At 47.0% G+C, this 18,613-nt stretch overlaps 1 protein-coding gene across 1 annotated transcript in view; it reads left to right on the top strand.

Annotated features, from left to right (window-relative positions):
- The window catches only part of RFTN1 (raftlin, lipid raft linker 1), a 203,783-nt gene that overhangs the window by 109,768 nt on the left and 75,402 nt on the right, over positions 1 to 18,613 (top strand). The gene's annotated exons all lie outside the window — the stretch shown is intronic.

The following is an 18,613-nucleotide window of genomic DNA, read 5'->3' as shown; positions in this document are numbered from 1 at the left end:
AGCCATATGAGGTTTCCTGCCTAATTGCAGGGTGAGCTGAGTTTCAATACGCTGACGTTTACTGCCGGAGGAATGTCCTTGCCCAAACTGGGGCTAAGTTCATCGCTTAATGCTTGCCTTGTCCTCCCCTTCCCAGTCTCCCAAAATAATTGGCAGTTCCCCCCGCCCCATCATGTAGAGGTGATTGTGGTTTGTCTGAAATCCAGTCAATCAGTGAATTCTTTAATAAATATTGTTGGCTGTTGTCAGGCCAGAAATAGTACTAGGTGCTGGCACGCAGAGAACAAAATAGCCGTGGTCCCTGCCCTCGTGTCCTCACAGTGAAGGCTCTTCTGAACCCGAGTCATGAGCATGACTGGGAGGGAAGCAGCAGACAGACAGGGTGTGGTGTGGGAATCGGGGAGGCGCCTCGGGCTGAGACAGGAGGATTAGGCCTGATGGGGCTGCAGTGGGCGGGTTGGGGTCCCTCCGAACAGAGGGAGCAGCATGTGTGAGGGCCTGAGGGGAATGAAAAGAAGGTCAGAGGACCTTTGGCAAGAAAGGGGCCATGAGGGGTGGAAGGAAGGGCCAGGACTCGGCTGTGAAAGCAACAGGAGGCCTTGGAGAGAAGTTCTGCAGAAAAGTGGAATTGAATGGTCCCTTTAAACAACCAGTGATTCTATTTTTTTTTTTTTTTGGTTCACTCTCTGCCTCCCTCTCTTCAACATTTGTGGAGCGTTCAGGCTCTACAAGGCGCTGGGAATAACCACTCGGGTATGATGGGAGCCGAGACCCGTAGCCCAGGAGTCGGGTGACCTGTTAGGTCAGACATTTGGGTAATTTTACGTGGGCATGGAGACTCTTTCTGCTATGGTAGAATTCAGATCATTTTTAAGAAGTGGGAGGAAAAGCAGTTTCAGTTCACACATGCCTAAGCCTGAGAACATGGGTGCTTTCATAACTCAGAGGGATGTCTGTATAAATAGGGCCATCTTCTTTGGATTGCTGCAAATAAAATGTTCTCATAAACTTGGTAGGGGCATTCTAGAGGTGGGATTTACCCCGTGATCTGAGCACTGGGGGAAAATAGTTGTAGAAATGGTTTTGTAATTAGACTCAGATGCTTGGAATATTTGAGGGGCGGGTTGGTAAGATGAGGGCATGGCTCTGGCCATACTATCAAACAGGCTCTTTTAAAAACATGTGATTTGGCGCTTTTTTCTTAACCAAACCAGATCACTGCGGGACTGACCCATTGCCTTGTGGCCATATCAGGTCGTAAACAGCCTGCTGAGTGGACACTCAGATGCCATGTGTCTGCAGTGCCTGCAGTGCAGGTGGGCGTCTGTCCCACAGAGGACAGAACCTCAGAGTTATGGTTTATATGCCCTGAAGGACATCAGCCACTTTTGTGTTAACTTTTACTTTTATCCCAACATTCTTTTCCCCCCACTGATTGTGTGTGTGTATGTACACATGGCAGTATCTCATGATTTATTCAATAATTGGTTAAATCGATCATTGACACCTGCTCATTCTATGTATGTATAAGAATTCTGTTTTTAACATTAAAAAAATTATTTTTTTTATTGAGGTATAGTTGATTTACAATGTCGTGTTAGTTTCAGGTGTACAGCACAGCAATTCAGTTATAAATATGTATATGTATATATGCATGCATACATATATATGCACACACACATGTATTCTTTTTCATATGCTTTTCCTTTATACATTATTACAAAATATTGAGATAGTTCCCTGTGCTATACAGTTGGTCCTTGTTGTTTATCTGTTTCATGTATAGTAGTGTATTTATGTTATTCCCAAACTCTTAATTTATCCCTCTCCCAACCTCTCTTTGCCTTTGGTATCCATAAGTTTGTTTTCTGTGTCTGTGGGTCTATTTCTGTTTTGGAAATAAGTTCACCTGTATCTTTTGGTTAGATTCAACATATAAGTGACATATGATATTTATCTTTCTCTGTCTGGCTGACTTCACTTAGTATGATAGTCTCCATGCGATTCTGTTTTTAACATTTTGAAGAGGATACAGTTTAAAGCCCACTGTACCATCCTGCCTCTGCCTGTGCAAGCAGGCACAGGGTGCCTCTGCCCCCCTGGTTTTCAAATACAAATGACTGGGTTCAGGCAGACTAGACAACTTGCACACTCAGGTAGCACTGAGATTTCTGAGCCAGAATTGGTCTCCAGATGTGTATCTCGGAGTCTCTCACCTCTTTTTCTCTCAGTAGAGACATAGTTCATGGTTGTGGTCAGCAGAGCGGAAGGGAAGCTCCCCACTCTGGAGAACCCAGGTGTTGAGGTGGCCTGGCCATGTGGCCCTGCCCTGTCGGTCCGTGGCCGGGGGCTCCACCTGGGAGGATCTAGTGTTTCTGGCTGTCACTGCTGGCTGTGGCTCTAGTTCTAGGCCAGTGGCCATGACAACCAGGAGAAGAGGTACAAAATGCTGGGACCGGGCCCCCTTCCCTTTGCTCCCCTTTTCTGTTGTTGGACATGATTTCTGGAGAAAATACCACCTCTGGTGCAAAGAGGAGAGGAATGGGGGCCTCTCTGCAAGGTCAACAGCTGTTGCAGCTGATGGCTGAATTGCACACGTGTGTACATTTTCCTGTCATCCCACGAGTCGAAGACTACAGGAGTTCCCTGGGAAGAAAGACAGGAAAAATTATTTTGTGTATTTTTAGTAAATATTTAATGAATAGCTTGGTCCCTATATATATATGTGTATATGTGTGTGTGTGTGTGTGTGTGTGTGTATAACAAGTGGTGACACCTGTTAATTGCCATTCACTTAGACCAAGATGAAGCTGTGTCACTGCAGCTACTGCCTACAGCCATTCCTTTTTTATCTGGGTCATTATTTTGTGTGAAATAATGGCTCCCGTCCCTATGACAAGTAGATCCATCTTACGGTGAGACGGTAATTAACTCATTTTGTCACATCCAGGATAAGCTCATATTCTTCTCTGCACAGTAGCATTAAACTCAAAGTGATTAGAATTTTTCTTTTCTTCAGAACAATGCCTCAGTGTTGTTTTGCCACCAAATGTTTTAAATTAGCAGAACCTTTGGTTAGAGGACATGGTTGGAGGGAGGGAAAGGAGATTTCATTATTTTCCACAATGAGGAAAAATAAAATCATCTGTATCTGTGTCATGTAAAATTATGCCATAATTCACAGCCCCCCTCCATCACGATTTCACACGGAGGGTGAAGGGAGCTGTATAAAAAAGATGACTCTCTTCCTTTCCGTGTGGCCTAATGATGTTCTGAGCACTCTGGCTGATCAAATTAAACCTGGGCTACTGCACTGTGTTTTTCCCCCTGGTATCCTGCTGTGCTCCATCCAACTGACCCTTTATGGAAATTATTTATTAGGGCCCACAGAACATTTAAGATACAGTTTTATGGGCAGACTTGGAGAGAATACATTTTCCAAGCCCTAGAACCGAATGCTCGAGAGACAGTTGCAAGGCTGGGAGCACTTCGGTGCTGCCTCTGTTCCTTTGAGACAAAGATTCAGCCTGCCAGGTGACTCCCAGAGCCTGTTTCGTGTGGCTGGTGTGTTTGTGGGACCCTTTGGAATTTCTGTTCTCCAGAGCTCCCAGAGGATTATAAAGAAGACAGGGTGATATAGAATGAAGAGTCTACACGTGCGTCTTCGAATGACTATACATTCTTTGGAGCTTCTTGGGAAAGTGTCTGGATGTTTCGAAAGCACTTTAAAGTTTGCCCTGTCACGGCACACATTTTCTGGTTGGTGCCGCACAGAATTTCCGTTCCGGGGGCCACGCTGGCAGTGATGTCTCCCTTCTAGACCGGAGGAGACAGCTCAGAGAGGACGGGGGCTTTGCCAGGGGCTGCGACTGCAGAGCGATGGGGCCTGGCCTGGCCTGCCATGGGGTGCGGGGGGGGGGGGGCGGGATGGCCCCAGCGGGTGCCCGTGGAGCTGGGGTGGAGGGTCTGGGGAGGGTCTGTGGCCTGGGAAGGCTGTGGAGACGTGAGCTATAGGATGGGGGCTCTGAGCAGCGAGCGATGGGCGCTGGAGGAGGTGGAGGGGCCTGGTGGACAGTGCTGTTTCTGGTGTGGACAGGAGCATGGAGGAAAGGCTCAAGGCTGAGAAAGAGCCATGTCCTGATTGGCTGGAGTTTAGGATGGACAGTGGGAGGAGGAAGGCTGTTCTGGGCACCGTTCTTTTGGTTACGTGAAAGGGAGCCCTACTCAAGCCAGCTCAGGTGAATCGGGGGTGAGGTTCCTTCCTCTAAAGATGCAGGAAATGGCCTGGAGTCTCAGGCTCCAGGAGCTCCAGGAGCAAGAATTCCCCTGGGGCAGGAATACAAGAAAAAAAAAAAAAGATGATTTGGTCTCTGTCTGTATTACGTGCTGCTGGCGCCTATTTATGCATATATAGGTTAATTTGAATTTTAAATGGGATTTTACTCCACAGAGGGAATCCCTCTAGATGCCAGGCAGACCCTGTGCTGAAGGGCTGTTACAAGCACTATACTCTTAACCCTCATCTCTGCCTTCTGAAGCCTTATCCCCATTTTACAGGTGAAGAACCTGAGGCACAGAGAAGCTATGCAGTTTGCCCAAAGTTACACCTGGGACAGGGAGGACTGGGGTTGGAACCCAGCCTGTCTGGTCCAGGGGCCGCACTCCTGACCACTGGGCCCTGCCGCCACTTCTGCGGAGCCCTCAGGAGCTGGGAGGGAGCCGTCCAAGCCAGAAGGCCGGGTTGGGCATGGGAGGCAGTTGGGTGTAACCGTGTCTGGTACGTGGGGACAGATTTCAGAGCAAGTCCAAGGCCTCCCCTGAGTGGAGTCTGGGGCTCCAGGCCTGGCTGCCCAGGGGAGAAAGCCACGCACCCCCCTGCCATTGTCTGGGCGAGACTGCAGGGCCTCACCTTCAGACCCTCAGCTCTGGGCTCTCACTTTCTCAGATTAACTCCTTTTATGATGGACCTGAAGGACCTACTTAGCACTAGGTTTTGGTTTTCACTGGACCACGGAGCCTTGGGAATGAAGACATCGAGGCAGACCCCTGCGAGGTTCTGTGTGGGGAAGCTCGGAAACTCAGTGGCCTGGATTAAACTACAGGCATTGCCCTTCAGAAAACCAAACGATGCTGCTTCCATCTTGTCCTAAAGAAGAGAACCCGACAGGTATTTCAAATCTCAATGGCTCCTTTTAATGAAACAGAATATCTCAAATCCCCAGGATTCTGAAACTTTGCCTGTGGTATCTAAATGACTCATCGTTTATTCCGGCTAATTGTTGAGTATTCGGGGCTTCATTTCTCCAAGTGCTGTGCAGGGTCTAATTTTAATTAGTGCGAGATGCCGACTGAGAGTGAAAGGGAAATTATGTTAAAAAGGCTTCCCTTTCCTCACTGCACCCTCATCTACTCTCAAACCAAGGGAATCGTGACATTTTTTAAAAGGCTGCCCTGGTAGGGCTGGGGGAGAGGTTAAGGGAAAGTGGAGTGTGGTTCTAGCAGTGAGGGTAGCCTCGTTGTGGAGGGAAGTGGCTCAGGGCTGGGGCTGGACGGAGAAGGGGCTGAGGCACTGCCGGGGGATGGGGTGTCCTGTTCCCTGCTATGTCTCCGGAACTTAATACATATTTGTCGAGTGACGGAACAAATTAAAAGAGAAATGCAGAGGAAGAATCATTAAGACTTTGTGTCACAGAGGAGGGAGGGGAGCCTAACGTGACACTCAGGGGACTGAAGTGTCAGGCGGGGTCATTTGCAAGGATGGGGAGAAACACACAGCCCGAGGGGCCGTTTGGGGGCAAGAGGTGATGAGGCTGGTGACGGGCATGTTTGGGACCGAGGGGCCAGTGGGACCCTCTGGGAAACATTCCAGAAGGCAGGTATGGTTACACTGGAGCTTGGGAGGAGGCGGGGAATGGGGACGTAGTTGAGGGGCAGGTGAGATGGTGCGGAAGTGATTCAGGGGGTTGTCTGGGGGGCACATGCCCATCTCAAGGGCCTCAGCCCATTGCTGCCTCGTGGAAAATACAGACCCAGGATCCTAAGGTCTTCTGTTGCTTGGCTGGCTCGTGGGCTGACTTTGTTCTAGAGAAGTGGATAACGTTTTTTACTTTCTTATTGGGAAGTCTTGGTTTCTCAATGTAAGCAGATAGATCCATCAGAGAACTGCAAGATCTAGACCAGATTCTCTTATTCTCAGATTCTCTGTGGTGAAGGACCAGATTTTGTTTGTTTTGTTCTTTTCCAGTTCATTAAGGAGGGATGCTTTTGTAAAATACAGTGAAACATGGTGGCAACGTCGAAGAGCTAGAAAAGTATATAAATGCTTTCTCTTGTTTTGTGTACCTATCTTGTCACAAACTGGTAACAGAAAGTTGGTGGACCAGCAGTGGGCCGAGGACCACATTTTGAGTAGCCCCTGGCTAAGATGGCGGAGACGTGGACAGGATGAACTCATGATGGGAGAGCTCACTCATTCCTGCAGAGGGAGAGAGGAGAGAGCTCTGAGGAGGATCCAGAGAAGGAGAAAAAGAAATGGCTTTTAAAAGAAGCACGGGGAGAAAGGGAAGAGCGTGATGTTCCAGAATCTGCGGGAAGAGACCAGGGAATACCGTAACAGCAGGAAAGAGGTCAAGTTGGAACCCACTGCGGGTGGGAGGTCGCCCACTGGGTTTGACCACTGGAGGCCACTGATAAATCTCACAAGAGCAATTTTTAAGGGATGGGGCAGGCAGAGACCCCTCACATTCTGGGTTTGAGAATACGTAAGTATAGATAGAGGCTAAGACAGGGTACAGGTCGAAGGAATTCTTGTTAGTTTGTTTTGAATAGGAGAATTGAGCATCTTTAAAAGCTGAAAGGTACTGATAGAGAAGGAAAAGTTAACGGAAGTTAGAGGTGATAAAAAGCAGAGGCAGGGGCTTCCCTGGTGGTGCAATAGTTGAGAGTCCGCCTGCCGATGCAGGGGACACGGGTTCGTGCCCCGGTCCGGGAAGATCCCACATGCCGCGGAGCGGCTGGGCCCGTGAGCCATGGCCGCTGAGCCTGCGTGTCCGGAGCCTGTGCTTCGCAACGGGAGAGACCACAACAGTGAGAGGCCGCGTACAGGGGAAAAAAAAAAAAAAAAAAAAAAAGCAGAGGCAGGTCCAGGGTGGGGTGATCTGCACATGTGGGATGGGACACCCTCTCCCTTGAGGCCGGGGTAGGAGGCAGGAGGGCCTCACAGGCTTAGACGCTCACAGTGGAGGGAACAATGCAGGAGCTGCTGCCTGGAGGCCTGTTTGCTTATAAAGTTCCTTTTCTGCTCTTTTCCCTGGCCTGTGAGCTCCCTGTTCTGTCCTGAGAGGCTAGCTGAAGTTAATTTGATCCTGAGGGGAGGGAGGGCGTTGTGTGCTTGTCTTGATCACTCCGCCCAAAACGAGACAAACTCTTATGCTTCGTTTTTTGCCGTGTGTGTGAACTTAAGACCCAGTACTGGTGGCCAAGGTTCACCCATGTTTCTGTGACCAGACCTTTGAGGTGTTGTCTGGGGAGGGCTTAGCCAGTCCGGGTACCGTCCCTGGTCACAGGAAGCTTACAGCCCAGCTGAGAGCAGGTAGTCACAGGGTGGAGGTCTCATCACAAAGGGCATGTGCTCCGGAGTGGAACATGGTGAGGGGCCCTGACCCAGGCAGGCAGTGGGAGGAGAGGGTGGTGCACTAAGAAGTGGGGTTTGCACTGAGATCTGAGGGTTAAACAGGTGAGAGAGAGTGGAGGTAGTGGGACCTGGAAGGACTTGGAAAAAGGCCAGGAGGTGGGGGGGGGCATGTTTCGTCAGAGGAACGGGACGGAGGCTGTTTTTTTTTTTTTTTTTTTTTTTTGCGGCACAGGGGCCTCTCACTGCTGTGGCCTCTCCCGTTGCAGAGCACAGGCTCCGGACGCGCAGGCTCAGCGGCCATGGCTCACGGGCACAGCCGCTCCGCGGCATGTGGGATCTTCCCGGACCGGGGCACAAACCCGTGTTCCCTGCATCAGCAGGCAAACTCTCAACCACTGCGCCACCAGGGAAGCCCACAGAGGCCGTTTTGACTTGACCGCAGAGATTGGAGGGTGAGGCTGGAGAGTCAGGACTCATGTGTGCAGGGCCCACAGGCCAGCAGCAGGATTTGGGTTTTTCTCCCAAATGCAGTGGAAAGCCGTTGGGGGGGCGGCTTTTAGGAGGAGCTAGAGAATGATACCAGATTTACATTTTGGAAAGATCAGAATGGCTGCGGGGTAGAGACTGGATGGGGGGCAGGGGTGGGTGCGGTTAGGATCCTGTTGGAGTGTCTCTTTGTAGATGGTTAGGTTGTAGCTTAGCTTACAGTCAGAACAGCATCATGGTGGAGATGTGGTTGGATTTAAGGACTGCGGAGCCAGGGGGATCACCAGGGCTGTTTACGGATCGAATAACGGCATGGTAGGGAGGGAGGAACCAGGCTGGTTTGGCCTGTGCCGCTGAAGGAATGGAGACCTCTGCTGAGATAAGAAAGTCTGTGGGACAGGCCATCGTTTCTGTGGTCCAGGAGCTCAGGGCAGTGGTCTGGGCTGGAGATACCAGCTGGTAGATGGTGAACGATGCCATGGCCCTGATGAAATCACTTAGGAAGGAAGGGAGGGTGTGAAGGAAGAGGGCCTCCATCGGAACCCAGAGGAATTCCAGCATTCACTGCTGGGCAGAGAAAAGAGGCAGAAAGTGAGTGGCTGGAGAGGTCCAGGGGAAACTCGGGGAGGGCGGGTGACGGAAGCTGAGGGTGCTTCAGCAGGGGAGGGCTTGTCAACACTGTTGGTGCTTCTAAGACTAAAAATAAGAAATAGCCATTGGTGGGATGGCCATGAGGTCATTGGTGATCTCCATGGAAGCTATTGCTGTGGCCCCTCCCCTCCCGGTACATACTTTACAAGGCCTGATCCAAAAAGCCTTTGGGTTATAATTAAAAACCACTGCCCGGGGCTTCCCTGGTGGTGCAGTGGTTGAGAGTCCGCCTGCCGATTCAGGGGACGCGGGTTCGTGCCCCGGTCCGGGAAGATCCCACATGCCGCGGAGCGGCTGGGCCCGTGAGCCATGGCCGCTGAGCCTGTGCGTCCGGAGCCTGTGCTCCACAACAGGAGAGGCCACAACAGTGAGAGGCCCACGTACCGCAAAACAAACAAACAAACAAACAAAAAAACCACTGCCCTATACCCTGTAGAACTCACGTGTGTTCCTGTGTTATGCCCAGGATGGTTCTGAGACTGTTGTTTCGTTTGTTTGTTTTACTTTTAAATTTAAGCTGTTCTTTCTTTCTTTCCACGGGCTTGCTGAATTATCTTCATTGTTCTCCTTAATGTAATTTTTTACTAAGCAACTGAATTTTAATATCTGACTTGAGGATTAGAACTTGACCATGTAAAGCATTGTGATTTTATGTAATTTTTAGCATTTGGATCACATGTCACATAAAATAAAATAACAGAACTTGTTATCAAAAAATCAACTTGGGATTTTTAAAAGTGACATTTAGATGCGCACAGAACAGAATGGCCTGTTGCTGAGTCTGTGGGCAGACTGTGGCCGTCAGCCTGCCTTCCTTTGTGGTCTCTGCAGAGAAATTGCCCCAAATCCAAGGAATCAGAAACTCTTCTGGAGGCTGGTGGAGAAGACAAAACACTGGAGGGGAAACAGAAAGTAAACCGGAGCGAGGTGGCAGGTCTGTGCCCAAGAACACTATGTTCTAGAGAGAAATTAGGCCTGGGCATCAGGCTGTCCTCTCAGGAGGACAACCCTCCTGGGTTGCGTTTGGCACCTTGGGAAGGCTACTCTCTCCTCCATCCCCACTTGTTGGTGGGAGGTTGGAGGTGCCAGGGCTCACGTGACTTCACCTGAGGCCAGGTGTTTGGGTGGGCTGTAGGCCAGCCTGGGAGCTCCTGTAGGTGAGGGACAGATGTCTGCTTCTCCAGGACAGCACTGTGGCCTGGGGGCACCTGAGATGTACTTGGCTTCCATAGCTGCTGAAATAGGCCCCAGAGGGAGTCTGCGACAGACAAGGTGGGATAAAGCAGGTTCTGGCTCCCGTTGCCTCTGAACTGTGCTTACAACAGACAGTTGTGTTCCTTTTGGGCTGAGGGTGAAGCCAAAAGGGCTGAAGATCTGAGTGATTTCCTGCTAAGCCAGCACTTCTTGATGTGTGCTCTTCCTGCAATGTTCCTTGGAAAAAGAGGTTCTGGGGACTTGATTAAGAATCCGCCTGCCAATGCAGAGGACACGGGTTCAATCCCTGGTCTGGGAAGGTCCCACATACCACGGAGCAACTAAGCCTGTGTGCCACAACTACTGAGCCTGCGCTCTAGAGCCCGCGAGCCACAACTACTGAGCCTACGTGCCACAACTACTGAAGCCTGTGCGCCTAGAGCCCATGCTCTGAAACAAGAGAAGCCACTGCAATGAGAAGCCCGTGCACTGAAACAAAGAGTAGCTGCCACTCGCCACAACTAGAGAAAGGCTGCATTTAGCAATGAAGACCCAACACAGCCATAAATAAATAAATAAAAATAGGTTCTGCAGTCCACAATGTTTGGGAAACAGGCAGGGTGCAAGCCCTCTTGACGGTCATGATGCTCCTTAGAAGAGTCAAGGCTCTGACAAGGTCTGCAGTAAGAAGCCTGCTTACTTAGCTTAGCTCAGCGTTTCTCAAAGGTCATTTAAGAACTTTCCCCTTGTCTCTTCTCCTCCCCAAACACCTGTTTATATCGTGGAGCATACTGGGGAAAATGCACCAAGTCAACGAGGAACTCATGGAACACTTACAAACCATGGACAATCACAGGTGGTCAGCAGGTGGCAGGGCCGTCTTCTCCCTTTTTACAGTGGGTCCCTAATACTGATTGCCTCCCCACCACACAGAATTGCCATAAGCCCACATGAGTGGAGTACTTGACTGTATTTTCTTGGTTCCGCTAAAACAAGTCTTTCGGTCCCGACTCTTGGGGTAACTGTGTTTCCTAATCCTCACCCAGACCTCCAATGGAGGGCGATTAAAGCTCCCTCCTCTCTTTTGTCACCCCAGAAAGATACGTGCTTGGCACCTCTGTCATCCCTCTGCTCCTTTAATAACAGACATAGCAATCTCCTAACACATCGTCAGCAAAAACTAGGTCCTTGGGTCTGGTGACAGCTGTGGAATCGTCGATAGCGTTTGCTCTGCTGTCTGGGTCAGTTCCAGCTTATCTGACCTTGGTCTCTTTGACTTTTACTCCCCTTTTCTACTTTTCCCCATTCCCCCAACCTGGCCCTGGACTTCTTCTACCATAGTTGTTAATCAGATCTTCAAATATATTGGCTTTTCCAGCTTTGATTCTCATTCTTTTATCTCTTCCCTTTGGTCCCTAATCAAAAGTGGCGTTTTCAAACTATTATATATAGAATGGATAAACAACAAGGTCCTACTGTAGAGCATAGGGAACTATGTTCAATATCCTGTGATAAACCATAATGGAAAAGAACATAAAAAGAATGTATATGTCTATATAACTGAATCACTCTGTTATACAGCAGAAATTAGCACAACATTGTAAATCAACTATTCTTCAATAAAATCTTTTAAAAAGTGGCATTTTATTCCTTAGTTGCGCTGTCCAATAAAAATATAATTTGAGCCCCTGTGTCATTTCAAATTCGCTAGTAGCCCTGTTAAAAAAATAAAAGCAAAGGTGAAATTAATTTTAGTAATATACTTCGTTTAACCTAATGGATCCAAAATATTATGTTTTCAATGTGTAATGAGATATTTTATTTTATTTCTTTACCAACGAAATCTTGGAAATGCGGTATCTATTTTATACTTGTATCATGTCTCCATTTGGATGCCAAATTTTCAGTAAAGTGAAGTGGCCTACAAAATAAAGTTGTGTTTAACAGAAAACTAGTTTATGCAGCTTCGGTTTTTAAATTTAGTTTAAATTCATTAAAATTCAATACAATTAAGAATTCAGCTCCTTAGTTGCACCACCCCCATTGCCCATGCTTGATGGCCATGTGTGGCTGGTGGCTACTGTCTGGGACAGCATAGTTCTGTAGGATTCATTTATTTAAACAATTTTCAGTTCTCCGTGTTTTCTAAATTGACAGAAAATATGTGTGATTTTGAGTCTTGTCAGCCACAAGAAGCAGCATTTATTAGACAACTGAAAGAAAATTTTCCTCATGGAAAGATCCAAAAAATACGTTGGGGTCAACTTTACTATATAACCTTTGAGGAATATATTTGAAATACATCTCCTTTAGAATATTAATTATTAATTTAGTTCTTCATGCATACTTTAAATTATCTAAAAACACATAAATTTGGAAATAGTGCTTTCCCCGCCCCATGTTTACATTTCGTGAAACAATTTTGTTCCAACCCTTTTCATGCATCTTTGCCCTTAGTGTCTCTGTCATCACCAGAGGGACTTCTGGGAGTTTCTAACACAGGTTTCAAGATCATCGTGTTTACTTTCATCCAAATTGTGTGGAATTTGGCACTCTTAAAATTCATGAATGATGCTATCACTGGAAACTCTATCCTAAGTCCTAAGTGCCCATTCATTTGACATTAGGATAGTTTTTTCTTATCCAGCTCATACGTGAATGAGAAATCACCATAATGCAACCACTTACTCTGCGTAGCTCTTTTAAAATCTCTTTATTAAAAATAACATAAATACAGGTGAGTGCATAAATCGTAAGTGAGTTTGCACAAAATGTACTCACCTGGGTACCAGCACCCAGGTCAAGAAACAGAACAGCTCAGGGAACCACCAATGGCCACTCCCATTACCCCGCCTCCTTCTCCTCCCCAAAGGTAGCCTCTGTCTAGTTTCTAACACCAAAGGTTAGCTTAGCCGGGTTTTGAACTTTATGTAAGCGTAATCTTTGTAAATGGCGTCTTTTGCTCAACACTCTGTCTGTGAGATTCATCCACGTCCCAGTAGCACATTTGCATTCGTGCATAGAATTCCTTGCAGTGTTTTGAAAAGCGATCTTTAAGAAGCATGCTTACTACAGCTCCCCCCAAATTTTGTTTCACGCTATAGGAATTATTTTAAGCTTTTGCTGAATGTATTTACCTCCTTTTAAAAACTCAAATGCATCAGATGACTTCAGTAAACGTCCCAAATAAACTTTGACTGGTGTGCTTTCCCCAGTCGGTATTTGTTGTTCAAAATAAAGTGACAGAGAGTCCTTGCCTTGTGAGAGACTTTGTAAAAGTCTGTAAATGTGTGAACTAACTCCCTCTTTCCTGAGAAATAATATTTGGGGGGGGGTGGGTAAAACCCAGGGGATATCCAGGTTACATCCTGGAGATGCAGCGTGGGATTTTGTATGCACTGTGTATTTCCCCTTTCAGTTCACTGTGAATTGGGTCACCAAGTTGTGGTTATTGAATTTGGTCTAACCCTTGGCAGGGGACATCACTTTTATGACCCATCTTCCCCCCGAGATACTTGCGTGCCTACTCCCTCCCTTCCTTCACATCTTCGCTCGAGTTCGCTTTCTCAGCACCCTGCCCATCATTTTATTTATTATTGAAGTATAGTTGATTTACAACATTGTGTTAGTTTCAGGTGTACAACAAAGTGATTCAGTTATATATATAACTGAATATAATATATACTATATATATTCAGTTATATATATATGTAGATATATGTATATTCTTTTTCAGATTCTTTTCCCATATAGGTTATTATAAAATATTGAGTATAGTTCCCTGTGCTGTTCAGTAGGTCCTTGTTGGTTATCTATTTTATATATAGCAGTGTGTATCTGTTTAAAGAGCACCTTAGCCCCTGCCCTCCCCACCCTAGTTATTCCCTTCACTCTCTCTCTCTTGTATCTGTACCTCTTTTGCCTCTGAAGATACTTTACTAGTTTTACTTAATTATTATGTTTATTATTTTCCATGTCTTTTTTTCCGTGCCGGGAAGAGCGGGGGTCATATATTACAGGGGTCCCCAACCCCCGGGGCAGCAGCTGGTTAGGAACCGTGCCGCACAGCAGGAGGTGAGCGCCTGGGCGAGTGAGCGAAGCCTCATCTGCCGCTCCCCATTGCTCCCCATTGCTCGCATTACCGCCTGAGCCATCCCTCCCCCCGCCCCCGCCACGAAACCGGCCCCTGGTGCCAGAAAGGTTGGGAACCGCTGATATAGTAGATGCGCAATGAATATTTAGGCAATGACGGAGCGAGACCCCGTGGATTCCCAAGGCTTGAAAGGTGTCAGAACTGTATAGGGACAGAGGTTTTTGGAGGTGAGGCAGGGAACACCAAGGTGACGGACACTCACGTGTTTTCTCCTTCCTGTCACTTGCGGTCGCTTTTGTCTGTGCTTGGGGGGTGGTCGAAACTTGTTGAGTCAGCCCTCCCTGGAAGTGACTTGGGAGGGTTATAATGTCACCCGATTCCCCTTCATTCTTCCCACCAGACGTGTTTACAAATATGGAATTTGCTGTTCTCACCAGGGAAGTTTCCAAAGTGGCATGTATGGCATGCAAAAAATATATATCTTTTATGGGAGGGGAACATGTTGTGAGCGCTAATTATGTGCTGTCAGTGAACACATGTGGTAGCTGACGGGTTTACAGCCCGGTTGAACTTTCCCATCTGGGTTGTTCGGAGGTTCTGAGCATCCCTGCTCAGTGAGACCTCCTGTCTGCTGCTATGTCTGGGATCTAGCAGATAGCGAGTGTGGGAATTGGGCCTGACCTCTTGGCACGTGGAGGGTGGAGCGTCTCGTCTGAGAGATGGAGTTTATCCTGGCGGGTGGCTCTTTCCCCCAAACTGGAAGGTTTCAATTTTATTGCTGGAGATTATGTGGAATCTTTTCGGAGGGTTTTGAGAGCCGGTGTGACAGGGTTACAACCCATGTAAGGTTTTCCCCTCTTCTGCTTTTGGGAGAATTCCCGTTCAAAGAGCCCGATCCCATTAGGACCAGTTAGCAGTGTTGAGGATGGCTTGGGGAGGGGGTAGGGAGGGGCTGCTTACCAAGTACTCAATTCCTGAAACCAACTTGCCTCTTCCAGGAGAAATCTGGAACTTTAAAAGCCTAGTTCCAGGGATTCCCTGGTGGCGCAGTGGTTGCGAGTCCGCCTGCCGATACAGGGGATGCGGGTTCTTGCCCCGTTCCGCGAAGATCCCACATGCCGCGGAGCGGCTGGACCCGTGAGCCGTGGCCGCTGAGCCTGTGCGTCCGGAGCCTGTGCTCCGCAACGGGAGAGGCCACAACAGTGAGAGGCCCGCGTACCGCAAAAAAAAAAAAAAAAAAAGCCCAGTTCCAGAATTGTCCCCTGATTCCACTAAAGGAAACCTACTGCTTAACGAATCATGGGCCGGCATTTAGGAGGGACACATCATTTCTCAAATTTTTGGTTCTCTTATGTGTCAAATGAGTTTTTGCACATCCGTCATCTTGAATATTCTGTGATTGTGTGGTCAACCTGACTTTTAAATTATTTCTCCCTCATTATCAAAAAAAATGATTGATTAATTCTGGTTTTTAATGGTGGCGTGCTGAATTTCAGTGCCACGTGCCCTCATTTTGTGAATCTTGCTGGGCACATCTTAATATTCCCTGTGTTCTTCATCTAGTAAATCAATGTTTGTTGACTGACAATGATTTTTGTCTTCCCCCTTAACTAATAACTGTGATTGGAGTTCGGTACAAGAGCTATTATTTTCTTTTTTTAAAGCTAAAAGTAAATATTGCCTTTTAACACTCCAATGGAAAGAAAAATCTGTTGTAAGGAAAATCTAAATGATTCACTTATGACTTCTTAAGTGTTTAAAAGACTGAAAAATAAGATAGATGACCATTTTGTGAGTGGTGCTGTAATCTGTAGAGGTATGTTTGGACCAATGGCCCACATAGTCTAATAACTATTATAAACCTAGCCTAAGCAATAAGAGAAAATAGGCTAAACCAAGGTTTCCCATCTAATTAATTACTTCCCAGTCTGTGTGTCCATTCTGTTAGCCTTATAGCAGCATTCCTGGGTACTGAAATGGTCGCTGTGGAGGATGGCTAGTAGGGATGTTATTGTTTGGGATAGCAGGGATGTTATTGGTGCGGTAGTAGAGAGCTTGCTTTTTTCCAGCTTTATTGAGATATAATTGACAAATAACATTGCATAAGTTTAAGGTGTACAACGTGATGATTTGAGATATTGTTAAATGACTACCACGTTAATCCAAAGTTACCATTTCCCATGTGTGCTGAAAATATTACCATCTACTCCTTTAGCAAATTTCAATTATACAACACATACAGTATTGTTAACTCCAGTCATCATGGTGTCCATTCCATCCTCAGAATGTATTCATCTTACAACTGGAAGTTCGTACCCTTTGACCAACATGTCCCTATTTCCCCTGCCCCCCTAGCTCCTGGTAAGCACCATTCTACTCTACATTTCTTTGAGTTTGACGTTTTTAGATTCTACATATGAGTGACATCATCCAGTATTTGCCTTTCTTTGTCTGACTTATTTCACTTAGCACAATGCCTTCCAGGTCCATCCATGTTGTTGCAAGTGGCAGGATCGGCTTCTTTTTCATGGTTGAATAATGTTCCATTGCACACACATACCACCCTTCCTTTAAGTAGGGACGTTATCGTTGGCAGTGATAGGGATGCCATTGGTGGGGATAGTAAGGATGTTATTGGTGGGGTGATAAGGACATTATTGAGCGCAGTATACCTGAAGAGACGGAAAAACTTTAAAAGAAAGTGTTTAAATATATTTGTGGTAGAAATAAATTTAGTTTTTGATGGAACTCTTCATCGTTCAGTTGGGGTGGAAACTTTATTTCAAAGACTTTCCATTTTGAATGAGAGATGCTGTTGCCACTCTGACCTCTGAGACACTTCCCGGAGGGCAAGAGAAGATTCTCTTTATGACACCTTAAGAATGCAGATGGATTTTTTCCCGAAGCCTCAAGCACAGGGTTTCTCGGTGACTCTTTCTGAGTCTGATGGTGCCTGGGAACGTGGGCATCGTCCTGTGGCGTTCCTAAATAGTAAGACATAATCACTAATGCATGTGCTGCGCGTTTGTAACATGTGATAAACAAGAACCGAGCCTCCGTGTGCCTACGGTTTTGCTCAGCCAGTTAATAATGTAAGGCACGCTGCGGGGGCCGTGCTCACCTCCGGGAGCCCGCCTGTGCCACCAGTTCAGATGCATCATCACAAACTGAGAGGCTAATTACAAATTACTCTTACCTCTTTATGAAAGCAGGTCCCTAGAGGCCCACTCCCTGGAAGTGTTTGTGGTATCCTTGTTTACATTTCCACATGTTTGAGAGCACTCCTCACAGCATCCTTTATAAAGATTGTGGATTTTACTTTAAGAAAGTACTGCAGTCTGGTATCTTCCCATAGGTATGAATTAGTGAGGCTTACTGTATTTTAAGAGAATGTCTATTGCTGTGTAACAAACCACCCCAAAACATAGTGGTTTACAGTGACACCATTCATTGATTTTGCTCGCAAATGTGCAACTTGGGCAGGACTTGGCAAGGCAGCTAATCTTTGCTCTACATGGTATCCTCTGGTCAGTGGCTGGGGAATCCACTTGCAAGATGGTGCACCCAGGGCTTCCCTGGTGGCTCAGTGGTTGAGAGTCCGCCTGCCGATGCAGGGGACACGGGTTCGTGCCCCGGTCCGGGAGGATCCCACATGCCGCAGAGCGGCTGGGCCCATGAGCCATGGCCGCTGAGCCTGCGCATCCGGAGCCTGTGCTCTGCAACGGGAGAGGCCACAACAGTGAGAGGCCCGCATACCGCAAAAAAAAAAAAAAAAAAAAAAGAAGATGGTGCACCCACACTGCTGGCGAGTAGTTGCTGGCTACAGGCCTCTCCACAGACTGCTTGGGCTTCCTCAAAACATGGCTGGGTTCTTCGCCCAAAACAAGGTGGAAGTTCGTGGAAATTTTATGACCAGGCCTCAAAAGTTGCATAAGGGCCATACTGGTCCAAGGAGACACATATAGATGCCACCTCTTGTCGGGGGAGTGACAAGGTTCCAGCCTGTCATGTGGGGTGAAGGATATCTTTGGAAAATACAACCTGCCACAGACATAAATTCAGACATGCTATGTTCATTTACTAGGGGAGAACTTTGAGACCATTTGGCGCTCATATGGAATACAGAAAAAATAAAAATGAAGGCAAGAAGTGGAAATAAGGAGTTGAGTATTGAATATAAGGGTTATTGGGTATTGGAAATCATCTTTAAGTGTAATTCTCAACAGTTGTAAATGGAAAGTCCTCTCCCCCCAAAAACAACCACCCTATTTGTTACGCAAAGAGATCACATATCTTCCCGAGATCTGAAACTCTCAGATCATTTTCATCTTCTAGAAAAACCATCCCAGGGTTCTCCAGGGTATTTACAAAAAGAACAATAAAACATTCATTTCTTTAGTACACTGTAATGGAAACCATCCCCAAGTACTTAGTTTCACTGCTCTGTTTACTGTGAGGGTTTCAAATGCCATTAGGACTGTGTTATATTTTTGCTGGTCTGGAGTCATGGGGACAGAAAAGGGGTGTTTTTTTTTTTTTTTAACTAAGGGTTAAAA

This window comes from Globicephala melas, chromosome 4, assembly GCF_963455315.2.
Source record: "Globicephala melas chromosome 4, mGloMel1.2, whole genome shotgun sequence".
NCBI classification, from domain to species: domain Eukaryota; kingdom Metazoa; phylum Chordata; class Mammalia; order Artiodactyla; family Delphinidae; genus Globicephala; species Globicephala melas.
The sequence above is the reverse complement of the archived record's forward strand: the minus strand, read 5'-3'. Positions and strand labels throughout refer to the sequence as shown.